The following is an 18592-nucleotide window of genomic DNA, read 5'->3' as shown; positions in this document are numbered from 1 at the left end:
CAGCTCCACCAGTGTGAAAGAGGGGAGAATCAGGCCCCAAAAGGTTTAATATGTTGGGAAGGGGGAAGATACACAGTGTCCAGGGCCGGCTCCAGGGATTTGGCCGCCACACACACACACACACACACACACACACAAAGCCGCGATCGCGATCTGCAGCGGCAATTCGGCGGAAGGTCCTTCGCTCCTAGTGGGAGTGAGGGACCGTCCGCCGAATTGCCGCCGAATACCTGGACCTGCCGCACCTGTCCAGAGTGGCCGCCCCAAGCACCAGCTTGCCAAGCTGGTGCCTGGAGCCGGCCCTGACAGTGTCATATGCATCCCACTGTACAGTAGCTCGACTGGCTTCAGCAAAGTTACAAAGGGAATGAATACGACCCAGAGTTCCTGAAACAGTAAGAGAGAAATGAGCTGCTGGAGGCTGAATTGAGTTGGTTTCTGGAGCTCTTGAGGTTGCATGGCAGCTCTATGAGTTGTAAGCTGTGCTCTGTTTGATATCCTACTTCTGAAGTGTACATATTTATTTAAATATGGATGAGGACAGAACACGTGGTGTCTGCATCCATTCATTTCCCTTCCAACAAGGAAATAATTCCCTGCTAGAATCCAAATCTTCAAGATCGCTTCGAAGTGGTGACAACATCCAGAGCATTGGTTTAATCATCTAATCCTAAATAAAACATTTTATGATTTGTAGCTATGTGCTTTCAAAAAAGCTGAATACAACTTTTCAAACTTCATGTTTTCAGAAGTAATAGGAAACCCACGTGAATTTCATTGGTTTAAAATTTACTCATGGAAGTGAACATTTTGAAAGATGCAGTATATATGGAACTTCGGTATCTGATGGCTTATAAAAGATGTATTTATTTACAATATGTGCACTTTTGAACACCGGATATTAGATCTTTCCAGGTCTTCTGAAATGTTGATGTTATTGCATCTATGCCACTAGAAATTATCAAAGTATTGGGCATATTAGGGTACACCTTTCTTTTTGGAAGAACAAAAGTAATGCTGAATCTGTTATAGCAAAATGTCTCGGGAGCAGCAGTAACAGACTGAAGGTCTATTCTCTGAAGTCAAAAAGGATACAGTAGTGACATACAAAAGAGGGAATGTTTTGTGAGCGAATGACAGGAGCAGAGGATGAGACAGTTTCCTTTGGAATATCAAAAGAGGATTAAGGGTAAATATAGTACCCTTTGAGTAAGGATTGCACAATGGGGTCCTAAACAGTATCCCTGGAGCAGTGCACCTTCAGACATTCATCTAGTTAGAGAATATGAGACTGAGAATTTTAACTTTGTGAAAAGTTTCTGAGTATCTAATTCATTACTTTTTTTTCTCTCGTTACAAGAGAAAGTTAACCCTACTGTATGAATGTTAATGAGCCTGGTTAATAACACAAAAAAGCATGTGTTCATTAAAATGCTTCATTACAGTAACAAAAATACAAGAACCAGATCTGCTGTCTGTCACACCAGAATGACTCCATTGACTTAATGGAGTTACTCCAGAACTGTGTTGGGTAACAGAGCAGAATCTATACCTAACTCTGCTACCAGGTTCAGAGAAAAACTAATCCAAATAAGTGTATGTTGTTTTTCTCTAGTACAAACATTAATATTCCATACAACAGATACTAAGGTTCTGGTTCAGAGAAAAACCCATAATCACATAAATTTTTCATTAAGGGAAAAACTAAATAAACATTCCCTACCAAAGATATCTTTTTCCAAATTATTGTTACATTATTAATCAAAACCTCTTAAGTTCTAGCACTTCTATAATTAAAGAAAATTCTGTACTTGCTCAAACATATTTTGAAATTAGTGAGCAAATCCACACCTTCTGTCAGAATAATTTACAGAAATAAAGTAATAATGAATTATCTTTGTATGAAAACTCGGTAGTGACATAAGAATTTCTCCAAGTCTAATTAATGTCTTAAAAGACATTCGTACATGATTTATGAACAAAATCTAAACTGTTTCCATTTTAAAATTGGCACATATACAATTTCTACTAATTAGAGGGTTGAATTTAGCAAATTACCTGCAAATTTTCACGGTGAGGAAACTCAGGGGGCAGGTCTTTTCATGTTGGTGAGGCATTCTTTCAGCATACAATGACTATGGGTCTGATTCACAGCCCACTGAAACCAATGGGATTCTTTCCACTGATGTCACTGGGCTGTGGATCAGACCCTGTAGGTGAAATCCTGACCCCACTGAAGTAAACAGGAGCTTGCCTTTGATTTCAATAGGACCACAATTTCATCCCATAACTTTTTATTGTTTTTACTTTGGAAAGGATTAGTGGGGGGAAACTGCAGGCTAAGAAGTTTCTAAGAGCTAGTCATTCTTCTAGACTTATAACAAGATGACCAAAAAAGGCAATCAGAAATATATTAAGTACTCATAAGAAAAATAAATTATTAGAAACCCAGGTTGATTTCTGCACAAAATTGATAGCCTGTTGTTTGCGTCTAGCTGGTGGTTCTACTTATGTAAACAGCAGTATCTCTCAGCTCTCCCACTGTCTCCCAATGGCTAGCTGAGTTCTTTATCTGGGTGAAGTACAGCTAGCAAAAGTTGAACCTGAAAAAGCCGGAGATGATGTTGATAGAAAGATGGAAGTATTTTAAAAGCACTCACCTCATTCAGAACATTGTAATCTGCTACATTTCTTGAGTTTTCAGTCTTAAGGTCTCCTTGGACCCCTCACCCCCAAAAAGCTAAAAAAGGCTGTGAAATGTGCCCACTTCCATCTGCAGCTGGCCAGAAGATTGCACCCCACTGTATCATACTGAGACCTGGCCAGGATCTCCACACACTTATGACTTCCATTCATGTCCGGAATTAAGTCAAATATTATCAAAAAGTTCCAGCTGGCCAGGAATGTAGCAGCCTGTCTGCAAAACAACACAGACTGCTGTAAAGCCCATCACCCTAGTGGTTCTCTATCTGACCCCGCCACAAATGAAGATGGCAATGGTTTCGGTGAACATACACCATGCAGTCTAACTGATACTGATTTACTTATATGGGCATGGAGGAAGAAACATCATTTCAGATTATGGAAGTAGAGACAAGGAGCCAGGAATGTTGCTGAACCCTACACCCAAAGAGCCAGATTCTGATGTCAGTTCCAATGTTGTAAATCCAAAATAACTCAGTGGAAGACACTGGAGTTACAGTAGTGTAAATAGAGTTACCAAGCGCAATCTATAGTTCTAGATTCCATTGGACCATAGCTGCTGAACTTCTTAGGCTATATTCTACATTGAAATCCATCAGTGGGATTTTCAAAGGCACCTATGAGATATGGACATCTCTGATTTGGATTCCCAAATCCAATGGGAACTGGGTGTCCAAATCCCTCAGGTGCCTTTGGTAGTCGTATCCTAAATATCTTATTTTCTATAGTTGAATGTTTGAATACTATTTTGAGTGATTTTATCAAATTCTAATTTAGTGGGGTAAAAATATTTATATATATTTTTTAAAAAGAATGTTGGTACAGTGTTTTATGGGGATGAAGACATGTAGGTCTGCTTAAGACACCTCTACCCCAATATAACGCGACCCGATATAACACGAATTCAGATATAACGCAGTAAAGCAGTGCTCCGGGGGGTGGGGCTACGCACTCCGGCAGATCAAAGCAAGTTCGATATAACTCGGTTTCACCTATAACGCGGTAAGATGTTTTGGCTCCCGAGGACAGCGTTATATCGGGGTAGAGGTGTATATGTAGCCAATGAATGCAGCAACCTAACTAATTTTTAAGGCAAATTGGGAGAAAAATCATCTGAAGCTACTACTTTTACAGCACTGTTTTAAAATTTGTATTTTGAATACATATGCATAGGAAGGAATTTTCAGTGTAAGGCACAAAGAGTAAGAGTTCAAAAAAGTAAAAAGCATATTCTGATGATAAATAATGTTATCTGTTCTATGTGAGGCGCTCTGAGGTTTCACGCCTTGACATTCATATTCCCATTCCAAAATGTTATTTTATTTCCTGATTTTACTCTTGCTGCTGCTTTAATTTTTGTCAGTAGTATTCATTGATCGTATTTAGCCTCCGGGGGCTTGTCTACACACTGGGGTGATGTGCACTACAGGGATGTGATTTCTAAAACTCATTAAAATGTTGAGCAGTAATTGGCCTGTGTAGACCCTGCTGGTGTGCACTAAAAGTTTCCTATGCTAAAGCATACTAGGGATTTTTTAATATGCTTCAGCAGGGTCTATAAGGACCAATTAGTGTGCTTTGGAAATCAGACCCCCCGCCATAGTGCGCATTACCCCACCACATAGAAATGCCATAAATTTTGCTTTCTGATCACCAAGGGATCAAGCATTCCCTGCCCGTAGATAACGGAAAAACACTAAAAGCATTCCCAAAGCCTTGCATAAGAACTATGTTGTCATCAAATGGCCTCTTTCCAAAATTACATTCCTGTAATACTTAAGAGAAAGGGGAACAGCACTGAAGAAATTATCCCTAGATTACCTCCCTCTATACTGCCAGCCCCTGATTTATTGGAAAGCTGATTTATTTTCTTTTGTGGATGTTAGCATTTGTGAGGCTGTATATCAATAAAGAAAAATAAAATGTCCAAGAGAAACAGTAAGGCCCACAACCAAAACACAACCCCAGCAAGAAACCCCAAAACTATTTTTTTTAAAATCACAAAATCCAATCTACACAGAATGCATGAAAAACACTTCCAGTGCCGCTAAAATTAGCTCAGAAACTCCTCTATTTTTTGAGAGACAAGGTGGGTGAGGTAGCAACTTTTATTGGACCAACTTCTGGTGATGAGGGAGACAAACTTTTGAGCCAACACAAGTTGGTCCAATGAAAGATATTATCTCACCCACCTTGTGTCTCTAATATTCTGGGACTGACATGGCTACAACTATTTTAGTCATTTACAGTTCAAGGTCTGGGCAAAGAATAGTGAGTACACTATATTCACTTAAATTTGAAAATTCCTTATAAATCTAGAGCAATAATTTGCTGTACCTTTAAAAAAAACACACAAATAAAACCTTTAATTTCTTGGCATTTCTGGGAATAACCCTGACTTTTACAGACCATACTTCTGTGGGATTAATACAAACTCTCTGGGGGGAAAAAAGTATCCGTAAAATTAAAAATTCACACCTTTCTTTCTTTATGTAAAGTTAAATTGGATCTTTCAGTCACTTACAGATATTCCCTCGGGACCTTATCATGCTCCTTTTTCTTTCCTTCTCCCTCCCACCCCCCTGAAAAAAATCTCATTATTGAAGTTGAAAGCACTAGTTGCTGACTGAATCATCTCGAAAGATGTTAACCATTGATGAGATTCCAAAAAAACAGTCTTTTATAACTTCTTAAATTGGTAAGTTTTCCTACAACTTTAAACAGTCATTATCTTGAAACACTGTTGGCCACATTTCATCCTATGGCTTTCCATCTTAGGTTATGTCTGAAGTAACCATGGCCACGGTATTGATCAGTCCTAGCAAACAGACCACTTCACACTAATAAATTTCCACTGTCGTTTTTTTGATAAGAAATGTGGCTAATGAAGATTTAATGCATTTTTATTTAAATCTGGAGTTTGAAAAGCAGATTTAAGAGCACTCTCTGCACCATGGGGGTCCATCATCCCATCAACAAGACTTAAGCACAAAATAACATAGGGTTATAGCCATCAATTCAACTCTGAAGTGACATGAGGTGGAACGATGACCTTCTTGTTCATCTGGTGCTTCACTGGGGAATACACTGATCTATAAAGAGCTATAAAGGCCATAGGTGAAGCTGACATGTTGGCCTAACAGTCTGAGGCATGGCTACATTGTTGTGGTTAAATTTGATTTTATCCTGGTTAGTAATGACTGGAATTCTGTCTTGAGATAGGTAAAAACTCTCATTAACCTGGAGTCGATCCTGGCTCCTGTGAACTCTATTGCCTGCCTGTGATGCAGTGAGGGACATGTAGTATAGTGGCTTAGTGAAGGCACAACAAGTATATTTCTCCAAACGGTGGTACTGTTTTGTATGGCTCTGCTGCTAAGGGAGCCAGTGCTGGGAATGGTCTCAATGCAGAGGATGTTGCAGGTGGAGATCTGGATTCCTCTGCCAGAATGTATTTCAGGACCAGAATGGCCTGGTCCTCAGTACTGACAGTAAAGCCGGCATTGAGGTTGATACCAGCCTGATCCTTCCCCACATTACGGTTGAACTCACATCTCTAGCAGTGAAGTACTCGGAGGATTTCTCTGAAAGCCTGGTATGTAGGTCCTTCCTTTCAAGATGACCTGGAACGGTACCAGGAGGGATGCTTTTCTCTCTGTCTGGAAATTGTACGTCCATGGTATGTCATGTGACTTGTTCGCATACTATTCATTGATCCTTTCACCGGCCCTTTCACCGTTTTTTGGCCATCCTAAAAGTAAATCTGTCACATTAAGCTATTCAGCTTTGAACTAAATTGCTCTGGTAATGCAGCTTTGCACATTTCATGTTTTCATAGTAAGGCTGTTGATTAATCGCAGTTAACTCAGGCAATTAACTAAAAAAAAATTAATTGCGATTAATCGCACGGACAGAATACCAATTGAAATTTATTAAATATTTTGGATGTTTTTCTACATTTTCATACATATTGTATTCTGTGTTGTAACTGAAATCTAAGTGTATACTATTTTTATTACAAATATTTGTACTGTAAAAATGATAAACAAAAGAAATAGTATTTTTCGGTTCACCTCATACAAGTACTGTAGTGCAATCTTTGTCATGAAAGTGCAATTTACAAATGTAGATTTTTTTTGTTACATAACTATACTTGAAAACAAAACAATGTAAAACTTCAAAGCCTACCATGTCCACTCAGTCCTCCTTCTTGTTCAAGCAATTGCTAAGACAAACAAGTTTGTTTACATTTACAGGAGATAATGTTGCCATTTTCTTATTTACAATTTCACCAGAAAGTGAGAATAGGTATTTGCATGGCACTTTTGTAGCCGGCATTGCAAGGTATTTACATGCCAGATATGCTTAACATTTGTATGCCTCTTCATGCTTTGGCCACCATTCCAGAGGACATGCTTCCATGCTCGTGACTCTTGTTAAAAAAATAATGCGTTAATTACATTTGTGACTGAACTCCTTGGGGGGAGAATTGTATGTCCCCTGCTCTGTTTTACCCACACTCTGCCATATATTTCATGTTATAGCAGTCTCTGATGATGACCCAGCGCATGTTCGTTTGCAGAACACTTTCACTGCAGATTTGACAAAATGCAAAGAAGGTACCAATGTGAGATTTCTAAAGATAGCTACAGCACTCGACCCAAAGGTTTAAGGATCTGAAGTGCTTTCCAAAATCTGAGAGGGCCGAGATGTGCAGCATGCTTTCAGAAGTCTTAAAAGAGAAACATTCCAATGTGGAAACTACAGAATCTGAACCACCAAAAAAGAAAATCAACCTTCTGCTGGTGTCATCTGACTCAGATCATGGAATGAACATAGAATCACAGACCTGGAAGGGACCTTGAGAGGTTATCTAGGCAGGACTAAGTATTATCTAGACCATCCCTGATGGGTGTTTGTCCAACATGCTCTTAAAAATCCCCCATGATGGAGATTCCACAACCTCCCTAGGCAACTTATTCCAGTGCTTAACCTCTCTGACAGTTAGGAAGTTTGTCCTAATGTCCAACTTAAACTGCCCTTGCTGCAATTTAAGCCCATTGCTTCTTGTCCTAACCTCAGAGATTAAGGAGAACAGTTTTTCTTCCCCCTCCTTCTGACAACTTTTTATGTACTTGAAAACTGTTCTCATGTCTTCTCTTCTCCAGACTAAACAAACCCAGTTTTTTCAATCTTCCCTCATAGGTCATGTTTTCTAGACCTTTAATCATTTTTGTTGCTCTTCTCTGAATTTTCTCCAATTTGTCCACATGCACTGGCCCACACTGCTTTGGATGGTTATCAAGCAGAATCCATCATCAGCATGGACGCATGTCCCCTGGAATGGTAGTTGAAGCATGAAGGGACATAATAATCTTTTGTGCATCTGGCACATAAATATCTTGTGACGCCAGCTACAACAGTGCCATGCGAATGTCTGTTCTCACTTTCAGGTGACGTAAACAAGAAGCGGGCAGCATTATCTCCTGCAAATGTAAACAAACTTGTTTGTCTGAGCGATTGGCTGAACAAGAATTAGGAGTGAGTGGGACCTGCAGGCTCTAAAATTTTACATTCTTTTATTTTTCAATGCAGGTTTTTTTGTACATAATTCTACATTTGTAAGTTCAACTTTCATGATAAAGAGATTGCATTACAGTACTTGTATTAGGTGAACTGAAAAATACTATTTCTTTTGGGTTGTTTTTTTAACAGTGCAAATACTTGTAATCAAAAATAAATATGAAGTGAGCACTGTGCACTTTCTATTCCGTGTTGCAATTGAAATCAATATATTTGAAAATGTAGAAAATATCCAAAACTATTTAAATAAATGGTATTCTCTTATTGTTTAACAGTGCGATTAATTGTGATTAATTTTTTTTTAGTCGCTTGACTCCGTAGTTCATAGTTCTTGCTGGCATATTTTCAAAAGTGTTATACACTTTGGGTCCCACCTAGTGTAGCAATAAACCTTTCTCTTTTATTTTGTTCCATGCCCGTAGCACCTTAGTAAATTTCAAATCTTTCAACTCATCTATCACAGAGTTGTGTCACATTACTAGATGTGTTACAGTCAAAACAGGTCATGCAGTTCATTTGTGAAGGTTTATTTACCCCACCACCACCACCACTATATATGCAGGAATGAAATAATGATGTTTATCAGTTGTGTAGCATGTTACATCCTCAAAGCTTTGTACAAACCATAAACGCAGATTGTGGAATGCTGATGTGCACTGAAACCAATAAGACTACCTGCATGGGTAAGGTCTCAGTAACATATGTAAGGGCTCCACAACCTGGCCCTAAATATTAATCTTTGCAACAGTCCTACGTTGCTATTTCAGTTGATGAAATAATGAAGAGAACAGATTGGCTGATATATTAATGAATAAGCAGGCTCACTTGACTTTGCCGCTATTTGCAAATTCATATTATTTATCTGAATGACTGGCAGGCAATTGCAAGACCTCCTTATGACACCCGAGACACTCACAGATTTTTGCACGAATGACTATTCATCCAAAAATTTGAACCAGACTGTGTTAACCATGTTCTAGGAAAGAGTGGGGAGCAACCAAAACCCTAGGAGCAGTAGCCTGGAACATCAAGCAAAGCATGAACCACACATCACCCACTCAATGTGACCATAAACAGGGGTGAATGATGCAGTATATTTATCTAATGGCCCTCCATTACAGTAGTATCTGAGCACTTCTCAATCTTTAAATGCATTTCTCCTCATAACACCTCTCTGAGGTAAGGGCATGCAGATGGGGAACTGAGGCAAAGAGAGAATAATGACTTGCCCAAGATCACACAGGAGGTCTCTGGTAGAGCAGAGACTTGAACTTAGATCTCCTGGTTTCCAGGGTAATTCCCACAGCTGGTCAGAAAAATCTGATGGAACAATTTTCCATTGGAAAATGCAATTCCATGGAAATCTAAACAGTTTGTGGAAGTGGGTCAGTTTTGCTGGAATTTTATTATGGAAGAAAACTAAAAAAAAAAGGGGAAGTTCTGTCAATGTCAGAATGTCTTATTTCAACATTTTCAGATGGAAATATTTCAATTTTTCAATTTGAAACTAGTTTTTGTTTCAAATGTTTTAATTTTTGGCTTATTATATGTAATAAAATAAAAAATAAATAAAAATGAAATGTTTCAATTTTGTCAAAATGAAATATTTCAGTTAATTTGAAACAAAAGTATTTTCTGAATTTTCTTTTGCAGAGAATGTTAAAAATTGTTTCATTCCAATTTGAAACAAAGCCAAATTTTGAAATCCTGCATAAAACAGAATTTCCATCCTCCGCACAGCTCTATTAGCGTTCTAATAAGCACTGTACCATCAGAGGATCCCATAATGGGGAGGAGAGGCAAGTGGAGAAAAGAATCTCAAAATGGCAGGAAGATGCAGACAAAAGGAGGTATCCTAGAATCCTGTCTCCTTGACCATAGACAGGATTTTTCCTTTATTGTGTTGTCATCTAGAGTTTAAAGCAACAGAGGGTCCTGTGGCACCTTTAAGACTAACAGAAGTATTGGGAGCATAAGCTTTCGTTAGGGTTACCATACGTCCGGATTTTCCCGGACATGTCCGGCTTTTTGGGCTCCAAATCCCCGTCCGGGGGGAAATCCCCAAAAGCCGGACATGTCCGGGAAAATCGGGAAATGCGGGGCCGGCGGGGCCGGGCCGGGGACTGGCAGTGCTGGGTGGGCCGGGGGTGCTCGGCCGGGGGCCGGGCCCGGGGCCGGCACCCCAGGGCCCGAGCCGACCCAGGCTGGAGACGCCGGGGGGGCCAGACTGGGCCGCACCTCCTCCCCCCATACCCCCCCTTACCTGCTTCAGGCTTCCCACGAATCAAATGTTCGCGGGAAGCAGGGGAGGGGGCGGAGTTGGGGCGGGGACTTTGGGGAAGGGGCGGAGTTGGGGCGTGGGCGGGGCTGGGGCGGGGCCCCGTGGAGTGTTCTCCTTTTGGAGGCTCAAAATATGGTAACCCTAGCTTTCATGGGTAAGAACCTTGCATCTGAAGAAGTGAGGTTCTTACCCATGAAAGCTTATGCTTCCAATACTTCTGTTAGTCTTAAAGGTGCCACAGGACCCTCTGTTGCTTTTTACAGATTCAGACTAACACGGCTACCCCTCTGAATCTAGAGTTTAGTTTTTTGTGCAAAGGGACTTCCCTCGGGAGATTATTCCACAGCATAAAATATCACTGTTGGTATTCAGCAAGCATATATTTTCCATTGTTTTCTTAATTTCATTCCATTGTCTCATCACACCACCTTGTACCACACCAAATAATTCCTGTTTGCGTCCTTTTGATTATTTGTACTTTGTTACATATATAACCTCCTGGATCACCACCTAACTAATCTCTTTCTCTCTCTCTCTTCACAAACCAGTTCTGCTAGGTTCCTAATCATTTTTGTTCTCTCTGCCTTCATATCTGTTTGAAGTGTTGTTGTAGCTGTTGTAGTCCCGGATGAGAGAGACAAAGAAGAATAGCTCTGTGGAGCTCGAAAGCTTGTCTCTTTCACCAACAGAATTGGGTCCAATAAAAGATATTACCGCACCCACCCTGTCTATATATCTGTCTATCATGGTCATCACCATACTATCTTATTGTTTTTCTGGTAATGAGTTGCCCAGAGCTGAAAGCAATCTTACTGGTATGATTACCCTTGAATCGTAGAGAAAGGGAATACTATAGTGGTTGTCATTTAAAAGTCAGTGTTTGCCAACAGTGGCAAACCTTATTTGAGTGAACACATTTTTTCCTATATCTAGCATAAGGAATAATTGTGAAGTCTCAGATACAGTGGTAACTGTGTGGTAGGTGTAGGTAAATTGACCTGGAACAGCACACATCAAACAGTGTGAAATTTGAGCCTATGTCATCGCTGGCTCTCAGTCTTAAGAATGTAAGAATGGCTATCCTGGACCAGGACCCCATTGTGATAGGTGCTCTACAAAACTAAAAGCTGGTCCCTTCCCTTAGAGCTTAAAATCTTAGTATTAGACAACTAACAAATGGATACAAAACTTATACTAGGCACTCGTACAACAGTAATGGGCACATAGTATAAAAACCTAATTTGAAAATAAGAAGAAAGCCTTTTTGGGGTCATTATCCACCTCTGTCAGGCTTGTTTCCCCTGCTCCACCTTCCTTTGTATGGTAAATTCCTTACCCAGCATCACATTCTACTTGCTGCTTCCTCCCCATCCCCTGCACTGTGATTTTGAAAGCAATTATACTGTATTGTGTCCACACCACAGCGTCCAGCTTTTCTTTTCAAAAGACCAAATAAAGGCTGACCCTGGTCACCTTACCATGAAGGCTACATACTACTGGGGACTGTGGCGGGGGGAGCAGGTTTGCCAGGTTTGGTTCCTAGGTCTCAGAGTCTTTGGACCAGCAGAGGCAGCACGCCTCTGGAGGCCAAGACAGTCTTGTGTTGTGCAGCATATCATGAGGCCAAGCCAGGAGCCATATAAAGAGATCTAGGCCAAGTGAAAACACAGTGATGTGGTCCTGGACAGGATGGGAAAGATTTCTGTTTAGGATAAAGTATATCTGTCTGTTAACTTGTACTAATGCTATCCAGGAGCCATGCGGGCTATTTTAGAATATATTTTGGTCTATTGTATTTTGCTTCATCTTAGAATTCCATTAAATGGATGATGAACAGAGAATCTAGCTTTGAAATACTCTTATGTGTAGAGCTGGAATTGTAATTTAGTTTCTAGGTGGAATTCTTGAGAATCTCTGTTCACAAAACAACACACGCACAAGGGAACTGCAATTTTAGCGATGTGTGCATGTTTTAAAAACTGCAGAGATAAAGCAATTCTGATACAGATTCTCCTACTCCCTGTCTTTAGAGAAATACTGTATTGAACTTTTACTTCTGTTGTCTGAGTCTCTGTCTTCAGGAAACTATTCAGTTGGTGTCTTAAGAACATTAACAATCACTTGTTTCTTTTGTATTCTTTAATCATTATGTTTGCTAAAAGATACCTTACCCTTTTTTTCCCCTCCTCGGAATAGGACCTTTAGTTTGCCATAATAGATCCTTCACATAAATCATTTAAATTAACCATTCTTCAGAAAGTCTTATTCAGTGTGACTCTTCCAAGAAAATGGATTAAAGATTAAAGACTAGATGATTCAGTCCATTCAGAACTGGGCAAAGCATAAAATTTAAAAATACAGCCACGCCAAAGGGTTGTCTTGCCTTATCTCTAAGAGTCACAGCTTTATTTTACAATAAAGAGTTGCTCTCTTAAGGCACGGGCAGTCACCTGCATTAATATCCACATGACGATGAGACTATATCTGATAATGTTCCCAAGGAAATTTACTCTAGTATAAAACTATTCCAGGTTGAGCTGTTTTGTAACCCTAATCAGTTTATAGTATACTAAAATCTCCACCCCAACTCCCTAGCAAATAGTGGACTCACTTGTACCAAGGATACTCCAATTTCTGATCAGTAGTCCTGACTGAATTCTCCTAGTCAATGACTAAGCACATTTGACTGGCTCATACCTCTCTATTCATTCAACAAGTTTATATTTTTGCTCTCAGGATTTATATCTTGAGAATTGTTAGTATCTTTATTTCACTCAAGGCTGGGCTACACTTCTTTGGTTGGTAGAAAGATGTTCCTTTTAGCTGGGAGAAATTGCTTATTTTTGGGGGTCGGGGGGGGGGGGAGAAATAATAAATTACAATCCCATATATCTTTCACAGCATCATTCACACTCAAGTATCAGAGTACCACAGAGCCAATTAGTCTATCAAGCAGATACAATATAACTACATAGGCCAGTGGTCCCCAACCATTCTGTTGCAATAGCATATTCATGTTCCCAGAAGAGTGTGACGGGCGCTGGACGACCAGCCGCCGAAATGCTGCCGAGATGCGGCGTCATCGAGAAGCGTTGCTGCCGAAAAGTCGCCGAGAACCGTTTCTCGGTGGCATTTCGGCGGCTGGTTTTCTGGCAGCTGCATTCCTCGGCGGTGGGTTGTCCGTCGGAAGTGCTCCCTTGTCAGTAGGCGGGCGCACATAAATGCCCCCACGGGCACCGCGTTGGGGACCACTGACATAGGCTATATAATATATCACAGTGGTAACATCTGTGATAGGGAAAGCATGAAGAAAAGTAGAATGCCAAGACTGAGAAAGGTGGATTCAGTGTGGAGAAACTGGGAGGATCAGGCAACTGGATTTTCTTGTTTTATTATTATTACAAAACAAACTATTTATTGAGTTACAGTTGCTGTTGTTAAGGGCAATTCAAAAGAAGTCATAGCATTAAAAAAACAAAAACAATCCACAAACATAAAAACACCCTGGAAAAACAAGCTACAATTACATAAACAATTCTTACATCAACTTTAATACTCAGTTCTCACACACTGAATGTTTAACAGAAACATTTTCAGTGACCAAATGCTATATAAATGTATTCACTTTATATGGTGGATGTTGATGCAGCAGAATGACAGATTCTCTTTGAACCATTATTAGATTTTTAGCATTTTAACTGGCTTATAAACAGACCCATTCTGTCCTTCAGCCAGTGATAATTCATAAAAGTAGAGGGGCAGATGCTCAACTGGCATAAATTGCCATAGTTTCATTAAGTCAATGGAGCTATGACAATTTATGCCATCAGAGGTTGTGTCCTACAATTTAATCTAGAAATCTGGTTGGTTGTTAGAGGATCCAAGAGGTGTAGCATAAACAAAGTGATCATCTTCCAGAATTGGTAATGTCTACCTCAATTGTTCTAAACACATAAATGAGCCCTAAATGTCTAAATATTGCCCTGAAACACACTTTGTTTAAATGATTTTTTATTTCAAAATCTCCTTCGTGTAGTAAAAGCAATGTCACCTCAAATTAATTTTTATTACATTTTGAAATATTACAAATTATGGAGTCCTATGGAAAGGAATATAACATACAGAAAATTGATATTTTAGCATTTTAACAACATCCTGGTAGAATTGCCAGAAGGGCTATTGCATTTCTGCTTTGTAAAAAGTCACTCTCAGGACTTGCTTTTGCAAATGTATTATCCTGGCAGGTGTTCAATATCATTCTTAAAAGCAGTTAGTAAAGGTAATAACACTAAGAAGCTCTAGGTATCTGTATTGTTAGCCATATACATTATTCAAGTTCAGTTATATTGGTAATTATGTCCAAGAGATGTGAACATCAAATCCTCTGAGATTTACAACAGAATATCAGGATAGGAATGGCCTAGCTCTTCATTAAACCAAAAATTTTAAGAGCATGTAAAACTAGACATAAGAATCTCGTTAGGTTTCTTCCCAGTGGAGGTTTGTTCATTTTGTAGATTTAAGCTTAGTACCGTACTCATAAAATAACTTAGCATAACATGTTATTTTATATTTTAATTTTACAGTGACTAGTACCAGATTTACATTCCTGGAGAATGAAATTCTCAATTCACAAAACAGGTGTGGATAGGCAGTGGTAGTCCAGGCTTTCTTGGACTGCTTGAGCCATTTGCCTACCCCCTAGGGATAAACAGTGAGATGCATGTCCATTCAAACGGTCATATCTATGCTGAGGCTCCCAGAAAGGGTTCCAGTCAATGCAAATTGTGATGATTGCTGTGTGCGATGTGGATATTGGTCAACTAGGAAGTGAATTTAGATCTCCAATTCATTTAACTCAACAGCCAAATAGTTATACTGCCCATGTGTTGTAGTATATAACCAACAACCTGGTAGTTAAGCCTATAGGTATTCTATCCCATTATCAGCTACTGGATGGTAGAGAATATTTTGAATGTTGTATACACATTGTATTTCAGAATATGATCCTTCAGTCATCTGTGTGTCTAGTGCAGTTTGCTGCAAAGCCTGGAGAACATAGTTCACACATGGAATAGGACATCTTATTAAACCTTTGTTTGCCCTCCCTGAGTCTCCTGGGACCTCACCCATCTTCAATGAGTTCTCAGATATAATTAATGGCTCTGGGGTTGCTGCAGCTAGTTCCTTAAGTACACTGGGATGAATTTAATCAGGTCCTACCAAATTGAATATATCTAACATATCTAAATATTATTTAACCTGTTCTTTCCCTCTTTTGACTCGTGTTCCTTCTTCGTTGTTGTTAATATTAATTGCATTGAGTTTCTGGTCACCATTAACCTTTTTAGTGAAGACTGAACAAAATAAGCAATAAACACCTCAGCCTTCTTGATGTCATCAGTTATTAGCTAGCTTTCCCTGCTAAGTAGAGGACCAACATTTTCCTCTGTCTTTATCTTGCTCCTAATGTATTTAAAGAACCGCATCTTATTCCCTTTTATGTCCCTTGCTTTTGTTCCTACTTCTATGTGCTATTCTTTTGTACTTCTTCTTAGCAATTCATCCATGTTTCTACTTTTTGTAGGATTCCTTTTTATTTTCGGGTCATTAAAAGAATTACTGATGTAGCCACATTGGCCATTCTTCCTAACTTTCCTCCCCATCGGGATAGTTTGCAGTAGTTTTTTTAATACTGTCTACTACAGTTTCTCCACGAGAAACTGACAGCTCTCTTGAATTCTTTTTTCCCTTAAATTTTCCTCCCATGGGACTTTACTCCTACCAGTTCTTCATTAGTTGGCTTTTTTGAAGTCCATTGTCTTCTGCTACTCTCACTCCTTTCTTTCCTTAGAAGCTACTTCATGTTTTCTCCCAGTGGTGCAAATCTTTGTTTATTCCTTGAAATACTTGAAAATGGCACCAGCCTCTTTTGAGATGTATATTTGGAAACATTTTGCAACTAAGTGCAAAGCACCTAATGTAATAACTTCCTAATATCATTGCTATGTAAATGGCAAGATGTTTTATGTACCAATATGAATTCCAATAGCCTTGCTATGACTGGTTACTAATACGAGAAGCCATCTGGAGTATAGAATATTGATACTAATTGGCAAATTAATTAGTTATCTGACAATGCTTAAACAACTCATTCACCCAACTCAGAAAGACAAAAGTCACCACTCCAACAATTGTTAAGAAGAAAAGACAATCAATTCTTTAATAACTATTCAAGTTTAACGACTCTCTAAGAATTAAAGTAAAAAGACTAGTCTGAGAACTGAAAAACATAAAGGTGTTTGGACTTCTTTGACACAAAATTTTAATTTCTATTAAACACTGATGGATCTGAAGGACTATCTCAGAAAATGGACTACATAAAAGAGAGTTAAAACTCTAACTTTAAAGATGTTCTGAGAATTTCCCACCACAAAGAACAAGGCAATCCGAGGTATACTGAATATGTATTAAAAAGATTACACATTAATGAGATTTACATGTCACTAAGACCAGCCCACAAAGACATTGAGACAATGAAAGGATAACAGCAGCTAAATTTTTAATCTCGCCACATTCCTGAAAAGGTGTATTCCTCTTTCCATTATGTTATAGGAAACAGAATGGTATAAAGTATCGGAATTGTGAAGCAAGCTCTCTCTGCTCACATTTCTCTTCTCCTTGCAAAATCCTCATCACAGCTTCTCATCTCTGCTCAGCAGGCTCTCTGAGCAAGACAGCTAAGCAGAAAACAGCTACAGAGTAGCATCACCTTTTAAAGTCTTCCCACAAATAACTATTCAAAGACACATTCACATTTATTTGTGGTTCTAACTTAATTTGTCACAGCTCAGTTATACCTTCAGTCTTTCCATGGGCACTCCTTCCAACTGTCAGGCCTCTACCTCCACTTCTGCCAGACTGGAGCTCTGCAATTCATCCCAAGGCTAGAATACCTCTTATTCCCACCATCCAGCCAGGGAAGCAGTGCCTTAGTTTCCTTTGCAATCCCTCATGAGTGCACCCTTCAGTTGATAGGCTTCAGTCCCTTCGCCTCTCTTGGTGGAACCCTATAGTTCTACCACTCTTACATGCAATCCTGGGGCGGCAGCCTCCCTGCTTCCAGCCATGTTAACCTGTTTGGCACCTGTCAAAAACTTCCCTTCAGGAGCCTGTGACCAGCCATTGATTAACGTAACTCAGAACAGCTCCTTCCAAACAAACATTTTTATTCTTCACCCAAAGGAACATAGGGAGCAGAGACAAGGATTAACGCCACAAAAGGTGTGCACACTTGGGCCTTGCTTAAAGCTTATCTCCTCTCTGACAGGCTCAGGCAAACCTAGCTGTGTCAGACACATCCCGCAGGGCCTCCGTTTCAGTCCCAATCTCCAGACTGCATTTTCTGCCTTTCTGTCAGTGTTTCACCTGAAGCAACTGCTGGTAACTCCTCCCCTTTCATTCTGAGGGGGTGCTTTTAAGTGTTTATGGTCCTTTTGATCTTTAGGCTCTGGCCTTGGCAAAACAGGGTGTAACTTTTAGTTGGCACCTTCAAAGAGCCTCTTTCCAATTAATGGCCCAGCCATTGCTCCCTTTGAAGTTGTTTATCCAGAGATGTCTGATCTCTGACCATTGTTTTGTTTCCGGCTTACTCTTCCAAACAGCCCTTTTAATTCAGCTGTATAGTCGGACAGAATAATAAAAGCAGGTAAACTGAGGTACATATCATAGCCAAAAAGTTCCAACAGAAATATATGTTCCAACAGAACTTCTCACCAACACAAGTTGGTCCAATAAAAGATATTACCTCACCCATCTTGTCTCTTTGATATCCTGGGACCGACACAGCTACAACAACACTGCATAAAGTTCCAAATAATTTCTGTAAATAATAAATTTGAGAAAATTGTAAGATGCTCACAGGCAGTTTGTGAGCAAAGAAGTGAAAGTTGTTGAATAAATGATTCATCAAATTATTTGTCCCTCTTTACTAATTGTTTACAAGAAATCCTTGCAGTCTCATAT

General features: G+C 39.5%; 1 protein-coding gene across 4 annotated transcripts in view; it reads right to left on the bottom strand.

The window, feature by feature from the left end:
* B3GALT1 (beta-1,3-galactosyltransferase 1) overlaps nucleotides 1-18592 on the bottom strand; it is a 349383-nt gene that overhangs the window by 245062 nt on the left and 85729 nt on the right. The window contains exon 2 of one of the 4 annotated variants that reach the window (XM_065561795.1): nucleotides 18375-18449. The exons of 2 other annotated variants lie outside the window; for them this stretch is intronic. The gene's annotated coding sequence lies outside the window, so the exon portion shown is untranslated. The remainder of the gene's footprint in view (nucleotides 1-18374; nucleotides 18450-18592) is intronic. One more of the 4 variants, XM_065561796.1, reaches the window with a different exon arrangement.

The sequence above is a fragment of the Chrysemys picta genome, chromosome 11 (genome assembly GCF_011386835.1).
Source record: "Chrysemys picta bellii isolate R12L10 chromosome 11, ASM1138683v2, whole genome shotgun sequence".
NCBI lineage: Eukaryota > Metazoa > Chordata > Testudines > Emydidae > Chrysemys > Chrysemys picta.
The sequence above is the reverse complement of the archived record's forward strand: the minus strand, read 5'-3'. Positions and strand labels throughout refer to the sequence as shown.